Raw genomic sequence first — 19,635 nt, 5'->3', positions numbered from 1 at the left:
ACATATACACCTCAAGTAGTTACAGGCATTCTCATTACTTATTGCATAAAGTGTGGGGCCGTGTGCAATCTCCCTGTCTTTCCAATTCAGCTTCCAGTTTGTCGGATTTCTCACTTCCTGTATCAATGGGTCTTGTCCAATCTACAATTGTTGTCCTTCCTGTCTTTAGCTCCCTGCTCTTTCCAATTGTATAACATACAGTAACACAGTCTTTGCTCTATTCTCAGGGAACTGGTCATATACCAGGATCTGTTCAAAGACTGCCAAACAGTAAACTGTTCCATTCGGCTAGATCCTTGCTCATTTCCTCTTTTATACAAATTCTCTGTGTATTCTGAACTACAAAAACCAGAAAACATCGCTGATCCAATCCCAACGCAATTAGCTTTCTGTTTACCTTTTGCTGCTTAGTTGTTCATTCCCATGGCAACCCTAGATCACCTGAGTCTTTCAGAGAACATAATCAGGAAACCAATTAATCTTCTTTCACTGCTCTTCCCAGCCCATTTATGTCTTAAAGAGACATCACACAAAAGAAACAACCTGCTTTCCAAAGTACATGGATTATTATAACATGACAATACAAATAAGGAGGTTGAGACAGTGGGGGGGGCATAATGTTTTGTGTGAAGTTATAACGAATACAGATCCACTAAAGAACCTAAGCAACTCAGAACACAATCCCCTGACTTTTGATAAGTTTGACTTGCTTACTTTAGCAGTGAATCCTTCAAAATGATGTAGAAACATGAACTAAAGTGACAATGAATGTCAAGATGGTTAGCAAAGAGATCAAAATTATTCATCCAATGTAATAGTGGTCAAGAAAAAAGTGGCTGATTGAATAGTATTACCTTTCATGGCTAAGAACTCCATTAGCTCCTTGTTGGAGGTGATTGTGGAGGATATAAGAGAGAATGGTTTAAGAAGAATGGTTTAAGTTGAGAAAGTGGAGCCGTTTTTGCATTCCAGGTTGGACTTACGGAGGTGGAGAAGAGGGCCATACCAAGGGCAAGGACTAGGTTGAGAGAGGCTATGGCATCAAAGATGCAGTTGAGGATGTGATTAAGCAGATGAGTAGCTGCAGAAATATCAGGGTGAACACAGGGCCGAAGGTTAAATAGTTGGCCAGTTGGGCCAGTTCCAATGAAAGGTCATCAAAGCTTGGAAGTCTCTCCACAGCTGCTGCCTGACCTGCTGAGTATTTCCAACATTTTCTGCTTCAATAAGAAACAATTGGAAAAGAGGGCAATGAACTCAGATAAAAGAGAGTGTGACGAATTGAGATGAAGTTTGAACTGACCGAGCTTATGAAGTCTTTCAGTGTGGAAGCTGAGGGAAGAAAGCAGTAAAATTATCTCAGTGAGATAATGTTTCTAGCACTTGGGTGGATGCTGATCAGTGAGGATTTTAAATGTAGTGTGAAGCATGGAAAGATACCTGAATGAGGAAAAAGTGCCAGAGGACTTAGGGAACAGACTAAGATGTGATTTGGTTACAGAGATGGGGCCTGGGTGGAGTGACCACACCACCATGATGGTTTTGGTGCGGCAAATGGGGAAAGGTGTAACTAGACATGGAGGCTTCATGTAGGGGAAAGGGGTCAGCACCACTCAGCCACATTTCTATCAAGATTGATATCAATTCAATCATCCACAATAAGTTCACAAATGAAAAGGACTTTGTTCACAAATGAATGAATGGACATTTTGAACCCTTTCCTAACTTGCAGAGATGTATAGAGGAATGGTGATAGGTAACTTCCTGACAGGGATCCACAAGGTCAGCATTGGGAGGGGTGGGGGGTGGGCGGTGATTTGGACAAGGAGGAGAATGGCAAGATTAGCCCCAGCAGGTGTGCTGGGCAGGAAGGTAACTTGGTAGGCCGTTACCTATCCTTACTGAAGAGCCACATCATCACTACAATGACTGAATCATACAATCCCTACACTGCAGAAGGAAGCCATTCAACCCATCAAATCTGCAACCACAACAATTCCACCCAGGCTCCATCTCTGTAGCCCCACGTATTTACCCTGCTAATCCCCCTAACACTAAGGGGCAATTCAGCATGGCTAATCAACCTAACCTGCACAAACTTGGACTGTGGGATGAATCTGGAGGACCCAGAGGAAACCCACGCAGACATGGAGAACATGCAATCTCCACACAGTGACCTGAGGCCAGAATTGAACCCAGGTCTCTGGCATTGTGAGGCAGCAGTGCTAACCACTGTGCCACCGTGTCACCCTGCATGACTGCACTGACTTAGGAAGGTGCCCATCATTGTCTTTTCAAACCACCCATAGATGAGCAATGGACACAAATACTGCAATTGACCACCTCGAAAACAGAGTTAAAAGAAGTGATTAATTTTCTCAATGAAAAATAATTCCATGGGTGTGTTGAAGAGGGCAGTCAGAATGATAAATATAGTTCAAACTAGGAAGGATGTTCCATAATGCTTTACAATAGGAGGATTGGGAGTGGGATCTCAGTAATTGAACACATTGGGGAGGAACGGAGGGGGCGGGTAGGAATGGGGCAGGGGGGGAAGGAATCTTTGGGGCAATGGTAAAAGAATCCAAATACATGGAAATAAAAAGTTTAAAAGGAGAAAACAACATTTCTCAGAATGTAGACAGCAACTCAGTAAGTATGTGAAAAACAAAAGGACAGATTATTGTTCCAAATGTGGCCCTTTCTCAGATCCCAAAAGATTGAGCTACCTTCTCTCTTTCTGAAACTAATTAATCTGCTGTGCAATTCCAACATGTTCTGAGTAGAACTGGTACAAAGTATATGGTGAATTTTTGGAGATACTAATGGAGCAATATTGTGAGGCTCCAGCAGTAAATTGCAGAAATTAGGATTAGGCTCCAATATTTAATGTATGATTTTCTGACCTGCATTGGAGTTCTATGAGGATGTGTCTAGGGCGGTGGATAGAGGAGAGCTGGTGAATGTGGTCTTTCTTGATTTTCAGAAGGCGTTTGACAAGGTACCTCACAAGAGGTTATTGCAGAAGGTAAGGGGGCATGGAGTTGGGGGTAGGGTGTTAGCGTGGATAGAGGATTGGTCGTCAAATAGGAGGCAGAGAGTGGGGGTTAATGGGTGCTATTCGGATTGGCGGTTGGTGACTAGTGGAGTGCCCCAGGGGTCGGTGCTGGGGCCTCAGCTATTTACCATTTATATAGACGATCTGGAGGAGGGAACCGAGTGTATGGTGTCGAAATTTGCTGATGACACCAAGATTGGTGGAACAGCAAATTGCGCGGAGGGTGTGGAGAGTCTGCAGAAGGACCTAGATAGGCTGGGCGAATGGGCCAGGAACTGGCAAATGGAATTTAGTGTTGGCAAGTGCGAGGTGGTCCACTTTGGTAGGAATAATGCTAGGAAGGACTATTACTTACGTGGCGAAAAACTGCAGCAGGCGACGGTGCAGAGGGACCTCAGGGTCCTTGCGCATGAGTTGCAAAAACCCAGCCTGCAGGTGCAGCACTTGTTCAGGAAGGCTAATGGGATGCTGGCCTTCATAGCGAGGGGGATTGAATATAAAAGTAGGGAGGTCTTGCTGCAGCTGTATAGGGCATTGGTGAGGCCACAGCTGGAGTACTGTGTGCAGTTTTGGTCGCCGCACTTACACAAGGATATTTTGGCCTTGGAGGGAGTGCAGAGGAGGTTTACTAGGCTGATACCAGAGTTGAGGGGGTTGAGCTATGAGGAGAGGCTGAATAAACTAGGCTTGTACTCGTTAGAGTTTAGAAGAATGAGGGGAGATCTCATTGAGATGTATAAGATGATGAATGGGATGGACAGGATAGAGGTGGAGAGACTCTTCCTGCTCAGAAAGGACAGTAGGACTAGGGGGCACAGCCTCAACATAAAGGGGGAGCGGTTTAGAACGGAGTTGAGGAGGAACTTCTTCACTCAAAGGGTGGTGAATCTCTGGAATTCTCTGCCCGTTGAAGTGGTGGAGGCTGCCTCGCTAAATATTTTTAAGACGCGGGTTGATGGGTTTTTGATAAGCAAGGGGATTAAGGGTTATGGGGAGAGGGCGGGAATGTGGAACTGAGCCATGACAGATCAGCCATGATCTTATTGAATGGCGGGGCAGGCTCGAGGGGCTAGATGGCCTACTCCTGCTCCTATTTCTTATGTTCTTATGTTCTTATTTGTTGCTGGTGAAATTTGACATTGGAAATAGAGTCTTGAACAATTGGCACTTTAACTTGTCAACATGAAGCACGCCCAGATAAAATAGGGAAAGGTTATTTGGAATGTAAACTGTTCCCTGCAATGTCCCATCAAACATTCCCTGGAATGTAAACTGTTCATGCAATGTCCCTTCAAACACGCCCAGGAAGGTACTGCAGTTTAGAAATGAGTAAAGTCCCTCTATGCAGAACTTCCAAACAGCTTGAGTTCAAGAGAGTTAAGCTCCCTTTACATTGTCTCATCAAACAATCCCAGGGCAGATGCAGCACAAGTTAGATACGAAGTAAAACTTCCACCTGTGTACTTGCAACTCCAGCGACAGTCTGAGTGAATTGTCATCTAACCTGAACTGTTGCATTTTTGACTTAAAGCTCAAATGGACCATTTTTCTATGTTTAACGATGTTTTGAAGATTAATAATTTTCCAAGCATTAGTTGATAAGGAGTCACAAAAGTTCAAAGTCATAGAGACTGAACTTGCCCAATGTCATTTCACATAGCCCTTTACATGTATCGATCCCAGGTGTCTGAGCTGACTTGCAACCTCAGACCAAAGGGATGAAGGACAATAACCTAAATCTCTGAACTGCACAGTTCCCCTGAAGCCTGTGGGAATTTCAAAGTGTTGTTTGGTGTAGTGGTGGACTTCTGTTCCTCAAACTGTGGCTCAGTGAAGTTTCCATTCAGAGTGTTTCTATTTCTTACATTAATGAGGAATGGAAATCTAACAGAGATAATAATCTGTGTGCAGTCACATTGAACCCTTTCCTGTTTTGCACAGTTCAGTGAATTTGTCAGATGACATGATGATCTTGCTTTACTTGAGACAAGGAATAAAGGAGTTTAAATTTATCATTGTTGTACCATTGTTCAGGCATGATCCAGGGGCAGTGATGATAAAATGAGGAATGTAGTAGCCCAAGCCAGATTCACAGGGAGTCCTGAGCTTCTGTTGAATTGGTCTTGAGATTGTTTTTAATTGACCCTGGCTGCTGCCTGTAAGGTTTAAACATTAAAGTGAAGCTCCTGAGACCAGAGTCATAGAGGTTTACAGCATGGAAACAGGCCCTTCGGCCCAACTTGTCCATGCCGCCCTTTTTTTAAACCACTAAATTAACCCCAATTGCTCCCATTTGGCCCATATCTCTCAATACCCATCGTACCCATGTAACTATCTAAATGCTGTTTAAAAGATAAAATTGTACCCACCACTACTTCTACCTCTGGCAGCTTGTTCCAGACACTCACCACCATCTGTGTGAAAACATTTCCCCTCTGGACACTTTTGTATCTCTTCCCTCTCACCTTAAACCTATGCCCTCTAGTTTTAGACTCCCCCACCTTTGGGAAAAGATATTGACTATCTACCTTGTCTATGCCCCTTGTTATTTTACAGACCTCTATAAGGTCACCCTCAGCCTCCTACGCTCCAGAGAACAAAGTCCCAGTCTATTCAGCCTCTCTTTATAACTCAATCCATCAAGTCCCAGTAGCATCCTAGTAAATCTTTTCTGCACTCTTTCTAGTTTAATAATATTTTGTCTGTAATAAGTGACCAGAATTATACACAGTATTCCAAGTGTGGCCTTACCAATGTCTTGTACAACTTCAACAAGACGTCCCAATTGTCCTTGTTTGCTAATTTTATGCATGGAGCACCTGCATGAATCATTGGATTGTAAGGCAATGATTTCCTAGTCAAGCGTAATAGTTAAGAATCATTCTACAGTAACACTATTTAAAAGGGATAATTGTTTCCATTGTTATAATCCCAGCTAATGTTATTGTCGAACAAATCAGATCCCAGAGTGACTAGATAGACCATAACTTTTTTTAACCCATGGAGGAAAATTATTGAACAAGTTTACATGAGTCTACTGATGAACTTTTAGTACATAGAATAAAACATTTATTGAACATGAAAATGAACTATATTACACCCGAAAAAAACATTGGATAAATCTTACTACAAACGCAAGAAAATGATTCAAATATTCACTGTTCCTTCACTCACAAGTATATTTACAGACACATACGAATTCAGAACGATAAAACAATTCACCACATCAATGTTATACTCTAATATTCAGGGTAAATATGTGGCACATGTGAACCAACAGGTGAGTTGCGGATGAACACTCAAAAGTAAATGACAGATGTGACCAATGCAGATTTTATTGGTTTCTCAACAACCCATCCAGAAGCTAGGCACACCATTAGCAAACTGGTCCCTCTGAAACTTTGCCTTTCCCACAAGCATTTTTAATCTCCACATTTGAAGAATTCATCTTGGAATTCTTTTCCCAAAGATCATTCCCACTTGGGCAACTTCAACAAGAATCATCTCCAGAATTTCATTCTCACCTTCTGAGATTCCTTTCCCCTGGATGTCTATGTTGACTCAGGCTTCATCTTCCAAGCATAATTTCAGATCTTCAGCCATGCCAAACAGAACATCACTGCTCCAAAAGCTATCTTTGTGTTTACAGCTCACAGCATGGAATCACCAGACTTCACCTAAGCTCACATTGCTTCAAGTCTATTCCCCACAGCTCTCTCTCTTTAATTTGGGTCAATTGCTCTGCTCTTTTCAACTTTGTTTACTAAGATCTATTTCTAATTTCTTACCTAGGACTTCTTCTGGGATCTGTTTCTGACCTATTCCCTTGTCTGGACCTCCTTTGTTTGGGACTTCTCCCTGTCCCTGCTCTGTGTTCAGCTCCCTGGGACATGTTCTCTGCAGTGGCGTTCCTCTTCAGGCCACCTGACCTGCAGTTTCAAGATGTTTCACTTTTTTTTGCTATACATGTGCTGTTCCAATCGGTCCCAAGGCGAGGATCCCCAAATGTGTTACCTCGGGTGAGGAAGGCTGAGCTGGTTCTCTTTTTTCTGTCAAACCCCCCAGTTGGTCACAACAAGATTAATTTAAAAAGGATCCCTTCCCTTGCAGATACCTAGTCCCAGCCCAATATTACGTTTTAAAAGGAGCCAATTTAACCAGACTTTCTTGAGCTCATAGAATCCCAACAGTGCAGAAGGAGGCCATTCGGCCCATTGACTCTACACTGACCACAATCCCACCCAGGTGCTAACACCGTAACCCCATTTTTACCCTGCTAATTTCCCTGATACTAAGGGGCAATTTATCATGGCCAATCAACATAATCCACATGCACATCTTTGGAGAGCTAAAGAAAGTGAATTTTTTTAGCTCCTAAGTGTGAGGAAAAGGATAAAGCACATGCATATATATTCACACAGGTTAGAAATGAGGGTTGAATCCAGAAGTAAGTACGAATAATACGAATCTTGTCTGTGAGGAGTAGATGGTGACAGGTTGTGGCCATGACAATTCATGATTCCATTGACTTCAGCAAGATTTTGAGATTCCAATGTTGTGTGATTAAGCTAAGAAGCTGCCCTGTTTCCTTTTCTTTTGAAGCTTCGCTGACTTGACTTGCTTTAGCAATAGGAGAGAGAGAGAGAGTTACCTGCAAAACCTGTAGGGGTCTGCTGTCTTTTTTCCTGTGTCATACTATGGCACACCCAACAATGGTCAACATTGACCACCTCAATTTTGCAACTGGCTTTTACCCCAGTCTTTGTATATTCCTGAAGGCAAAAATCCACAAACCAGTCTGGGACATAGATCACAGGATATCATTCCTGGTGAGATGATAATCAGCTCCCATTACCTCCACAAGTGATGACAGTTAGTTTCTGTGTGTCTTTGATGCTTTAGATGTATCCTTGTCTGGAAACAGGGTTTTGTCCTATTCTCTCTCTCTCCCTTCATATCACCCACCAGCAATTTACATTCTCAGTCACCTTGGCTTGCATGTCCAATTTTAAAACCACAGGTCTTCATTTAAAGTTCAATATTTCCATGAGTAAGGCAGGGTTTTACCCATCATTTTGACATTGTTCAGGGCCACTGTCATCCATCTGAAGACATGCAGATGGATTAAATGCTGCCTTTTTGCAGCCTCCAACTACCCAGAAATTCCACCGGGAACTCCAGTTCCTGAGCTCCTAATCTAAATTCAAGGTAAGTATTGGAGTTCATTGCACCATTAAGTCTCTGATTTAACTTGATAAGTTGTCAGAGAACCTTCTGGTGATGTTATTCATAGAGGTTTTGTCTAATGTTTGGCTGTGCCATATTTAGAACGTGATTTTTGGGAGCCCCTGCACTCTTTCAAACTACATCTGAGTTAAAACATGGGTATTCTGTTTGGTCTGGGAAGGAAGCAGACCTTATAGCATGAGGGTCCCAGCTATCGGTTTCCTATCTCGATCTTACAGATGAACAGTGTGTCAGGCTCCAGAGACACCATCTCCGGATGTCCCAAAGCACTAACTGGTCAATATAGCATTCTGGAAATCCATGTAAGAGAGTATCCAGGGCTTTGGTTTAACTTCTCATCCGAGAGCAGCCACCTTCAGCTGCACAACATTAACAGCTGCATCAGAGAGTCAGCCTGAACTCTCTGGGGTGGATTACAAACTCTCAACCTTCTGGCCTGGGCGCCAAGAGTGCTACTCACTGAACCATCGTTGGAATCTAATATGATCTGTTGGAGTTTATAATGTTGCTGGATAAACCTCCATACCCTTGGCATTTGATTGGCTAGCTCTGGATTTTCTCTGATTCCCTCTCCGATCTGCTCCAGTTACAATCCCAGGACTGACTCTACTGCCTGGTGGAAGCCCCAGGTATTGCTGGAGCAACATACAACAGGGCAGTGACTCAACATGATGGATCCTCACTGCCTTTCCTTCACCATCCCATCTGCATCAAGGTCTGTGGGTCTACCCTTTTTGGGGGTGGGGGGGAAATACACTTTAAAAAATAGTAAAGGAAGATTAGTTCTGAGCTCATTTAGTAGCACTACACTTCCACTGCAGTGAAAACATTATTTACTGTCCCTCGTGAAGCTGACGGCAGATTTATTATAGAGTTCAGTTCCTGGTCCTACACAGGATGCTCAGATGATCAGTGTAAATCAGAGTGTACTCTGCCAGCTGTGGATCCTGGGAAGCCCAAGATACACCACACAAAAACCATACTTATGTTGTTTGTCCTGTGTGATTCTGACCTTCGTTTTCAAATTCCATCACCTCCTCCCCCCCACCCACCCCCCATCACTCCTGTGGCATGGAATTTCTCCTTGCCCCCTGCTGCCTGCCCTCCATCATCACGAGCCACTCACTACGGTTACGTTTGGCCTTGAGCTCTGCCTAACCCACTTTGCCATGTTGTATCTCCTTCTGCCTCGCATAGCTTCAGAAATCCTATTTCTCTGATTGTGATTAACAACAGAAGATGCTACAAATCCTCAGCAGGACTGACAACAACTGTGGAGAGAGAGAGATAAAAAGAGAGAGAAAAAAGACCAGTTCACGTTTGTGGTCTGTGACCTTTCATTACACTCTATCTTTGGTCTTTCTACACTTTCCCTCACCCCTCTCTGACCCTTCAAGACACCTAGGGTTTGCTGCAAGTGAAAATGGAGTGGTTAAAAAATATCAAGTGGATTTTACACAGCTTTTGAGTACAAAAGCTCAAATGAGGTGGCATCAGGTATCACATTTAAACCTAAGAGGGTGACAATATCCAATTATATTTTGTGTGTTCTGGTGTCTTATTTGGCTGGTAGGACGGAGAAGTTGAACCATACACTTTCAACCTTTCCTCCCTGTGTTTTTTTGGTGCGGAAAAGTTCCCTCTGGCTATCGGCTGATGTAGGAGCGGTTCAGCCTATTTGCATTATTCATACGGGGAAAAGCTAGATAGCATTACACTAAGGCAGTGGAACCAACATTAAGACTCCTTCAAACACACCGAAAGAGCAAGCCGCGCCAGCCAAAATATGTGAGGGGCTGATTTTACATTGCAGTGGGGCGGGGAAACAAAAAGGTGCCGATTTTAAATGGGGAACGGAGGAAAGAAGCAGTGGGGTCACCTGTGCAGGTCTCCCCGGTTGAGTTAAAGGGGACAAGATGCATGTCTATTCTCCGGCAGACAGCCGTGCGTAAGGGACTGGCTACAAATACAACTGTTGCTGCAACTTCTGTTCCAAGCTGAATGATGCAAAAGGCAGATTTATTTCGGTGGAGGCAGAATCGAGGCGAGGCCGGAGATGTGCCACTGGATATAATTGTGCGCTCAGAACCCTTCTGCTTTCTGACCTACCTGGGTCTACATTCCTGGGTGCTGTGAAGAATTACTGCAATGACGGGACATAGAATTTATGGCTTAATGTAAAAAAAATTCTCAGATCTGGCGATCCTGGTGTTAATTCCTGGCCTCTTTCAATAATTTGATACACTTTGAACCCTGGCATTTAATCGCAGGCAGCTTCTAGCTACTTATTGATGAAGGTTTTGCTGTGGGAGATTTGGCATCATTTCGAAGGTGAGTGAGATGGGATGCATGGATTGATTTGCGGGGCAGTTCAGTGGAAGATTGAAACATTGCTGATCTTGCCACTTAGTATGACTCTTAACAGAAGTCACAATGCCAGGCAAGAAAGGTGATTCTAAATCCGCAGCAAAGAAAGGGGGCAAGGGAGAGCAAGAGGAGCCAGAGAAAAGCAAGAGTGCCGACAAGAAGAATCCAGCGAAAGGGAAATCAGGAGACAAAGTCGACCCCAAGAAAGGGAAGGACAATAAAAAAGGAGGAAAAGGTAAAGAGGACCTTAAAAAGGGTAAAGATGCTAAAAAAGCGAAGAAGGCCATAACTAGTGATGAATCGGAAGAGGTGTCAGAATTGGAGAAAAGTGCTGATGAAATAGAAGAGAGTGAAGAATTGAGTGATATCAACGAAGAAGAAACTGAGGTCGATAGTGATTTGCCAACACCAAGGGGGAAAAAGTTCGCAGCTTTGAAAGGTGCTTCTAAGGCAGTGGGAGGTATAAAACGTGATGGTCGCAAAGGGGAGAAAGTACAGTCCGAGACGGAAGAGACAGAAGACAATGAGGATGAAGAGGAAGAAGAAGAGGAACTAAAGCCTGGTAGACAAATGAAATTGAAAGGAGCCTCCAAAGCTGTGGCAGGCTTTGGCAAAAAAGAGAAGAAGCAAGCCAAAAAAGATCTTCACCTGAAGGGGACTTCAAAAGTTGTGATGGGGCTGGCAGGAGATGCAAAAGCAAAGAAGATAAAGAAAAAAGATAATGCAAAGACTCACTTAAAGGTGGCTTCGAAAGCTATGGGCTTGAAGGCATTCCAAGGCAAGACAGAAACAGCTGTCCAGAAAAAATCTGTGAAAGGAATGAAAAATGCCTCCAGGCTCTTCATAGGATTTGGTAAACCCAAACTCAAACCAAAAAGTTTGAACAAACGTAATTTAAAGAATACCTCAAAGATGTTTATGGGCTTTGGAAAGAGCAATCTTCCACCTGCAAAAGCAACCCCTGGAGGGCCAAGAAAGGCATCATTCCTATTGATCCGGTTAGGAGATAAAGCTGGAACAACAGAGAATCCGGAGAAGGCAGCTGGAAAGAAAGGGTTGGGGAAGCTGTTTGGTAAAACCAAATTTGGTTTTCAAACCAAGAAAAGAGACACCGATGCCAAATTTAAACCCAGTGCTCGGCTCCTCGGTCGGCTGGCCACTGCTTCCAACTGGCTCACCAGGAAGTTTCTGTCCAGAAGGGCTAACTATGGAATGCAAGTGAGAGGTTCAGCCAAAGGTGTTGGATCAACAGCTTGGTTCTCTAAAATTGGAGCCCAAAAGTTACCATTCCCATCCGGAGATGAAATCCTCATGCACAGAGCAAACTTGATGAGAAACACCAGGGGACCGCATACATGGAGCCCTGTGCAATATGGTTACAGTGAGCAATATGATGGCAGAGGAAGGAGCTACCAAAGGATGCCACCCCGTCACTCATGGAACCAAGAATTGTTTCCCTCCCCTGGATTGTTCCAACAATATGACTATTATGATGACGAAATGGAATACTATCATACACCAACTGAGCAGTATGATCAATACTATGATGAAGAAGAGGATTACTACGATACATATACTGGCTATGGCTATCCTGAAGAGTATGGATATCATGAAGGTGAAATGGAATATTATAACTATCATAATGTACCAACAGAGGAAGAGTATGATTATTATGAAGATGGAGCAGAATACTATGATTCACCCTATGGATACCTGGCACCAGAGCAATATGACCCTTATGACAATGAAGTTGATTATTATCATTTGCCGTATAAACAGTATGATCCATATGAAAATGAAATGGAATATGATATACTTACATCACCAGACCAATATATGTATTATGATGATGGATTGGATTACTATGAATCCCCTTATGCACACACAGGAGTGGCTGGTCCTTATTCAGATGACCCATTTTCATTGCAGCATTTTGGATATGGGTTCAATTGTAGCGAGGATGAGGGGGCACCGTATCTTGAGTCATCTTACAATCAGTTTGGCTACCCAATGAGTGATATTGAAGAGCAAACAGAAATAGACAGCGAGTCTGATTTTCAAGGGTATAGCTCTCCATGGGTTGGCCAGCAGAACACAGAAATGAGCTACCAGTTACCGGCTCCACCATTTTCTTTGCCTAGACAGTACAAACTTTTTCCTAGGCCCCAAGTTAAACTATTTGGGCGTGAAAAACTTGAAGTCCCAAGGCTGCCTTCTCCATATTCAAGGTCAACAAATTTTGATTGTCAGCTAGAGGAGGATGGATTACAGGACCATTCTTTCGCTTGGCATGAGGAATCAAGCTCAGCTTCATCAAGTCCATTCCTACAGCAATATGGCCACCACGCCCCCTTATCCCCATGGTCACCCAGCAGACAATTTGGCCGTCCCACAGAGCACCAAATCAGAACTTTCTCAGGAGTGACATCAAGGCGTCCTAGAAGCCCAATACCTATCGAATCCCGAAATCAACCACCTAGAATGCAATACGACAGCCCCACACTTTCACCCCAACCATCAATAAGGCGACTTGACAGCCCCGTGGCAAGACAACGAGCAAGGCCACTGTCACCGCAGTTACCTGGTGAACAAAGGAGTTATCAACTGTCTCCACAACCGTCTATTAGACAGTTTGGCAGTCCCACTGGTAAGCATAGTCCAAAGTTATCACAAGAACCATATGGTCTTCAAACGCCTGAAACCCAAAGATCCTCAGCCCTTAACAGCCACCCAAAACGAAGCTCACCGCAACCACTAAGACGTGCTAGTTTATTTTTATCTCCCCAGCCATCGCCAAGCAGCCGGATGAGATGGGAAAAGCAAAGATCATCCTCACCACAGCCAACTCATCGGCACTTTGAGTCTCCACCATCTCCACAGCCTTCAGTTCGACATTTAGGCAGATCTCCCCCATTGCCCAATAGGATGTTTGGCCAAAAGAAAGCACCAGCAGCACTGGCCCCGAACACAGTTTATCCTCACTTGTTTAAACGCTTTGCACCCCCTCCTCCTGTAGAATTCCCAAACCATCCTTCTCCAAAATCTTCACTAAGACAAAATGGCCCATTGCCATCCTCTCAACCAGCCTTACAAAAAATCGGCAGCTCAGTGAAAAGAGATTCCCAAAGACCATCTTCACCATCTTTGTCATCAAGACAACGTAGTCCACCTCTGCCACACTCGCCATTCAGGATGTTTGGGCAGAAATCACCAACTTCTGAAAGACCGAGGCCAATCTCTCCAAAACCGTTTAAACACTTTGATCAACCTCCTCACAGTGCACCCCAGAGGCCTCCTTCACCTCAATCATCATTAAAGCAACATGGACAATTGCCTTTGTTGCAGTCATCTTTAAAAATGGTGCCTGGTGAAGAATCCAGAAAACCACCTTCACCACTGGCATCAAAAAAGCAAAGGTCACCTTCTCCAAGGCGAGCTCTGGGGATGTTTGGCAACAAGGCACTAGAGGCAAATGTCCCCAAGCCATCATCTGGCGATCCATTTCTACGACGGATTGGTCTGACTAAGAATGAGCCCCAAAGACCCACCTCACCAAGGACATCGATTCGAAGACCCTCCTCACCAAGACTATCACAAAGCATAAGAGAAAGCCAAAATGCACTGCTCCGTAAACAACAAAGTCTTACACAAAGTGGGAATCCATCTCTTGACATATCAAAGTTAAAGTATTTTGCTCCTAAAAGAATACCATCAGAACTTCCCAAACCAGCTTCTGGAAATCCTTTTTTAAAACGGTTTGGTCATCCTGCAGTAAATTATCAACCCAGACCAAATTCTTCACAACAATCAGTGAGGCAGCATGGACCTCCCTTGGATATGGTGGAGACTCAAAGACCATCTTCCCCTCAAGCATCACTAAAACAAGCACATAATCATGTCAATGTTAGAGCATCCCAGGAGATTCCTCCTCAACAAGCATCAAAGCCTTTCGTTCGAAGTCCTTTTATAAAGCGTGGTGGCCTTTCCATGGGTCCAAGGTCAGTAGTATGTCCTTCTTCAGATGCAAAGGAACCCCTAATAAAGCCTTCACAGCCATGCCTTACAAACCCATATTTAAAAGGTTTTCATCACCCTGTGGTTAGAGAATCCCAAACATTACCTTCTCCAAGACAATCCATCAAGCAGCATATGGAAACAAATCTACACTGCCGATCACTTTCCCCAAAATCATCACTTAAAAAGCAAGGACAGTTAGTGAGTGTCAAAGGGTTCCAAAGACCAACCTACCAGCAACCTGCTTTTGGGCAGAATGGACCACCAGGGGAGCAGATGAGCCCTCCATTGACACCTTCTCCAAAACCAAAATTCAAAATGTTTGGCCGCAAACCTCCGCAAGCTGACAGCACAAAGTCAAATTCTGGAAAATCATTCTTAAAACATTTTAGACAACCTAAGAGCAGTGCGCCCCAACACTTTCCTTCACCTCGATCATCAGTAAGGCAGAGAAGTCCACCTGGATCTCAAAGACCACCTTCGCCACAGCCATCAATGAGATCAGGGAGAATGCCAATGAGTGTAAGAGGATCCCCAAATCCACCCTCCCCGCAGCCTTCGATGAAACAAGATGGGACACTCATGGGCCCTTTGCGTTCACCTTCAGCAAGTCCACAGATGAAATTACTTGGCCGTAAGAATACCGAAGGACAAATTCAAAGGACACCTTCACCAAAACCATTACTTAAACATTTTGGCCACAAGACGGAACAGGCACCTGTCCTACAACATTCTCAAGGTGAAGTCAGTGAAACTATGAGACATCAAAGTCCACTGTCTCAAAGGAGACCTTCTAATGTGCAGAGTTATCCATTGGCTGAAATGCAATCATCTCATCAATCTCCTGAGTTAGAGTTCCAGAGACCTGTTTCACCAAAGATGTCTGGGAAACATTCAAAACCAATGGAACAACCTGACGATGAAGAGAGTGCAATGGGAAGGTATGCGGTCGTACTGCCTCGTGTTCACTCAGTACGTTATCGAACCTCACCTCCTCCACGTCACTATCATTCAAAATACCATTGGTCTCAAAGTGATTCAGGGAGGATGGCTGGCTCTTACTCAGCAAGAAAGGGGTTTCAACATCCACCAGTGCAAAACGTTACAAAGCTCTCAGTCTACAGGCAGGAGAATACAACAGGCCCTCTAGTGCCAGGCCCTATTCCGAAGGAAATGCATTCGCAAGAATGGGAAGAGGATTATGATAATGGAAAAGGAATGCCTTGGTTTAATAAGGTAAATCCTTTCAATATTGAGTACTTGTGTGTTGTTGTATAATTCTTATGTTGCACTGCATGAACCAGAGCAGCATTATTAATGCAATGAAGTATTTCATTTGTACTTATGATCTCAAGTGTAGAATCACAGAATCCCTACAGTGCAGAAGAAGGCCATTCAACCCATTGAGTCTGCACAAATCCTCCAAGAGAGCATTTTATCCAGGACCACCCCCCCCCCCCCCCCCCCACCCCACTCTATCTCCGTAACCCTACGCATTTATGCCACTAATCCATCTAACCAACATGTCTTGGAATACTAAGGGGCGATTTATCGTGGCCAATCCACTTAAACTGCACATCTTTGGATTGTGGGAGGAAATTGGAGCACCCAGTGCAAAGGGTTTTAGAAGTGGTTTGTCGAATCCACTTGAATAAAATGGTGCTATGAGCTCACCAGATAAAAGGAGTTTGCTGCCAATTTAGTAATTTGGACGACTAAGTTCATCCTTGGCATTCCAAGGATTAAAGGACAGCTATGTTTAATTATCAAGAGAAGTTGATTTCAGTTTTCACAGAAGGATAGTTGGAATTGCAAGACACTCAGTGCCCTAGCCAATGTTTATCCTTAACTGCATCACTACAAAACCAACTGTCTGATTGTTAACAAATTACAATATGTGGAATCTTGCTGTGCATAAGCGGGGTGCCATTTTTTCTACATTATAACAGTGACTGCATTCCAAAAGGTAATTAAAGTGCTTGGGGATGGCTGGCTCTTACTCAGCAAGAAAGGGGTTTCAACATCCACCAATGCAAGACGTTGCATAGATAGTCATGTTTGACATGTCTATTCAAGTTCTTAACTACGTAGGGAACAAATTGATGACTATATTTAGAATTTTAATAAAGTGTGACACAAGAGATTGTTAGACAAGATAGGAATGATGGGATTGGGGTAATATGACATGGATAGAGGATTGGTTAACAGACAGAAAGCAGAGAATAGGAATTAATGTATCATTTTCAGGATGGTAGGAAGTAACAATGAAATGCCGTAAGGATCAATGCTTGGGTCTCAGTTGTTACAATTTCTATCAATGACTCAGACGAGAGGACTGAGTGGGGTATAGCAAAGATTAGTGATAATGCCTGATAAATATTTGATAGATTGAGGTATAGAGGGCTATGGGGAAATGGGACAGAAAAGGAGTTGAGGCTGGCATTGATCAGACATGATGGTATTGAATGGCCGGGTAGGCATGAAGGGCCTGGTGACCTACTCCTGCTTCTATTTCTTGTGTGTTCTTACATGACTGTTACAAAGTTAGGTGGGGAAAGTAAGCTGTGAGAAGAATGGATCACCAGTTAAGTGACTGAGGAATAGGTGGTAGTTGGAGTATATTCAGGGAAAGTGTGAAATTATCCACGTTGGTAGGAAGAAAGAAAACGCAGAGTTTTTTTAAAGATGAGAGACTAGTAAATGTTAATATTCAGAGGGATTTGGGGATCTTTTTACTTAAGTTGCAGAAAGTTACATGTTGATACAGCATACAATTTGGAAAGCAGAGGTAAATTGTATGCTGACCAGTTATTGCAAAAAGATTTGCCAATATGTCTTTCTTCTTCCTCAGCTGTAGTTTTTCCACCCACTGTGATTGACAGGGCTCTCAATCACGTTCAATCATCTCCTGGGCCACTGCTCTCACCCCCTTCCCTCCCTCCCTCCCAGAACCAGGATGGGGCCCCCCTTGTCCTAATTTTTTACCCCACCAGAATCTGCACTCAAAGGATCAGCCTCCGCCATTTCTGCCAACTCCAGCATGATGCCATCACAGAACATATCTTCTCCTCACTCCCCCTGTCAGCATTCGACAGGGACCGTTCTCTCCAGGACACCCTGGTCCATTCCTCTGTCAGACTGAACACTGCACCACCTGCCCATGGCACCTTCCCATACAGACATAGAAAGTGCAACTCCTGCCCCTTTATCGCTTCCCAGCTCACCATCCCTGGTCCTAAGCACTGCTTTCAGGTGAAGCAGTGCTTGTACCTCCTTCAATCTGGTCTATTGAAATCATTGATCTTCCCCCCACTTTCAGGGCAACTGCCACATTCCTCTAAGCACTCCTTTCTCTGTGCCTCCATTCTGCCCTCCATACATTCTGATCACTTAATGGACACTTTTAGCATCTTTCTCAGCCTTCTGCATTATCATTTACATTCTCTTTGTCCAATTGCAGTACCCCCACCCTCATAATATAAATTTCTTCTAATTTTCCTTGCTCTTAGCTCTGACTAAGGGTCATCAAGACTCAAAACGTTGAATTTAACCCTCTCTCCACAGGTGCTGTCAGACCTGCTGAGATTCACCAGCATTTTCTGTTTTTGTTTGAGTAGAAGGTCTGGCTGCAATTATATAAGCTGTTGGTGAGATCAGATCTAAATACAATGTGCAGGTTTATCCTCCTTAACTAAGGAAAGAGACATCTCTCTTAGAGAGAGAGCACCAAGCTTGCGTTACATTGATTCGTAGGATGTAAGCGTTGTTTGAGTGGAATAGGCTGATATTCTCTGAGGTTTAGAAGAATGAAGTGATCTCATTGAACACTTATAAATGATTTGAGAGCTTGATGGGGTAGATGCTGAGAGGTTGTTTCCCCTGCCTGGAACAAGGGGTCATTGTCTCAGAGAGTTTGGAATCTTTGGAACTCTCCCCTCCAGAGATCTATGGATGTTTCATGGTTGAGTATATTTAAGTCTGAGATTGAGAGATTTCGAGGCATTTAGGGAACAGAGGGATATAGGGAAAGGATAAGAAAGTGGAGTTATAGAGGTTTACATCATGGAAACAGGCCCTTCAGCTGTCCATTGAGGTTGAAAGGCAACCATCATCTAATTGAATGTCAGAGCAGTCCCAACGTCTGTACAGACTGGCTCTGCTCCCATCTGTTATGTTTTAAATGCAAGCTTTTGTTTCTTCTCAGCACCCAAAAGCAGCCAAAGTTGAGTGCCTGTTGAAAGGCCAGAATACCTTTATCCTGAATTTAAGCTTCTATGTTAACACACTAAAGATTTCACTGTCTCGAAGCCTGGAGGAGTTCATCTCCATGAAGGAAGAAGGCATTACACAGAACTTGGCCTCTCCACAGCCTTTGCCCCACTTCTCTCTAGTGTTAGAGCCACTGCCCCTGCTGTCTTTTTCATTCCTTTCAAAGCCTTTATGTGGACAGGTCACCTACTCCTCTCCCCTCCCTGTGGGGATGAGGCAACATTTTGTGGAAAATGTACCAACACAGTTCCAAAAACACGGCAGAGCAATTTCAGAGTATTTTGCAGTGGAAAAATTCCATAAATTTTACTCACCTACAATCAGCCCTTTAAATAAACCTTCTTTTAAAAGTAGGAGGAGTAAGCATTGGCAGGATTGTCAAATTTTGATATCTTGCTTTCACATCAGTTAGTCGTGTATCCTGTTGCCAGGATAGCACACAAGATATTTAGCCATGTCATAGAAGAAAAGTGTGCAGATAGTGTGCTGCCCCAGGAATCGAGGTAAGTCTTCACTCCGCCTCAAAATGTCATATAAAGCAATTAGCAACATTAATTATCAGTTATTCCTATGACTTTAAGCACACTTGCTTACACCAATAAACCAGTTACAGCCTCAGGTGATGGTGATTTCTGGGAAAGGAAGTGTTCCTGAGGGAGACTATCCTCAAATTATATAAT

Source organism: Carcharhinus amblyrhynchos, chromosome 18 (assembly GCF_965287045.1).
Source record: "Carcharhinus amblyrhynchos chromosome 18, sCarAmb.v2.hapA, whole genome shotgun sequence".
In the NCBI taxonomy this organism is placed as follows: domain Eukaryota; kingdom Metazoa; phylum Chordata; class Chondrichthyes; order Carcharhiniformes; family Carcharhinidae; genus Carcharhinus; species Carcharhinus amblyrhynchos.
Note: the sequence above shows the minus strand (reverse complement) of the source record.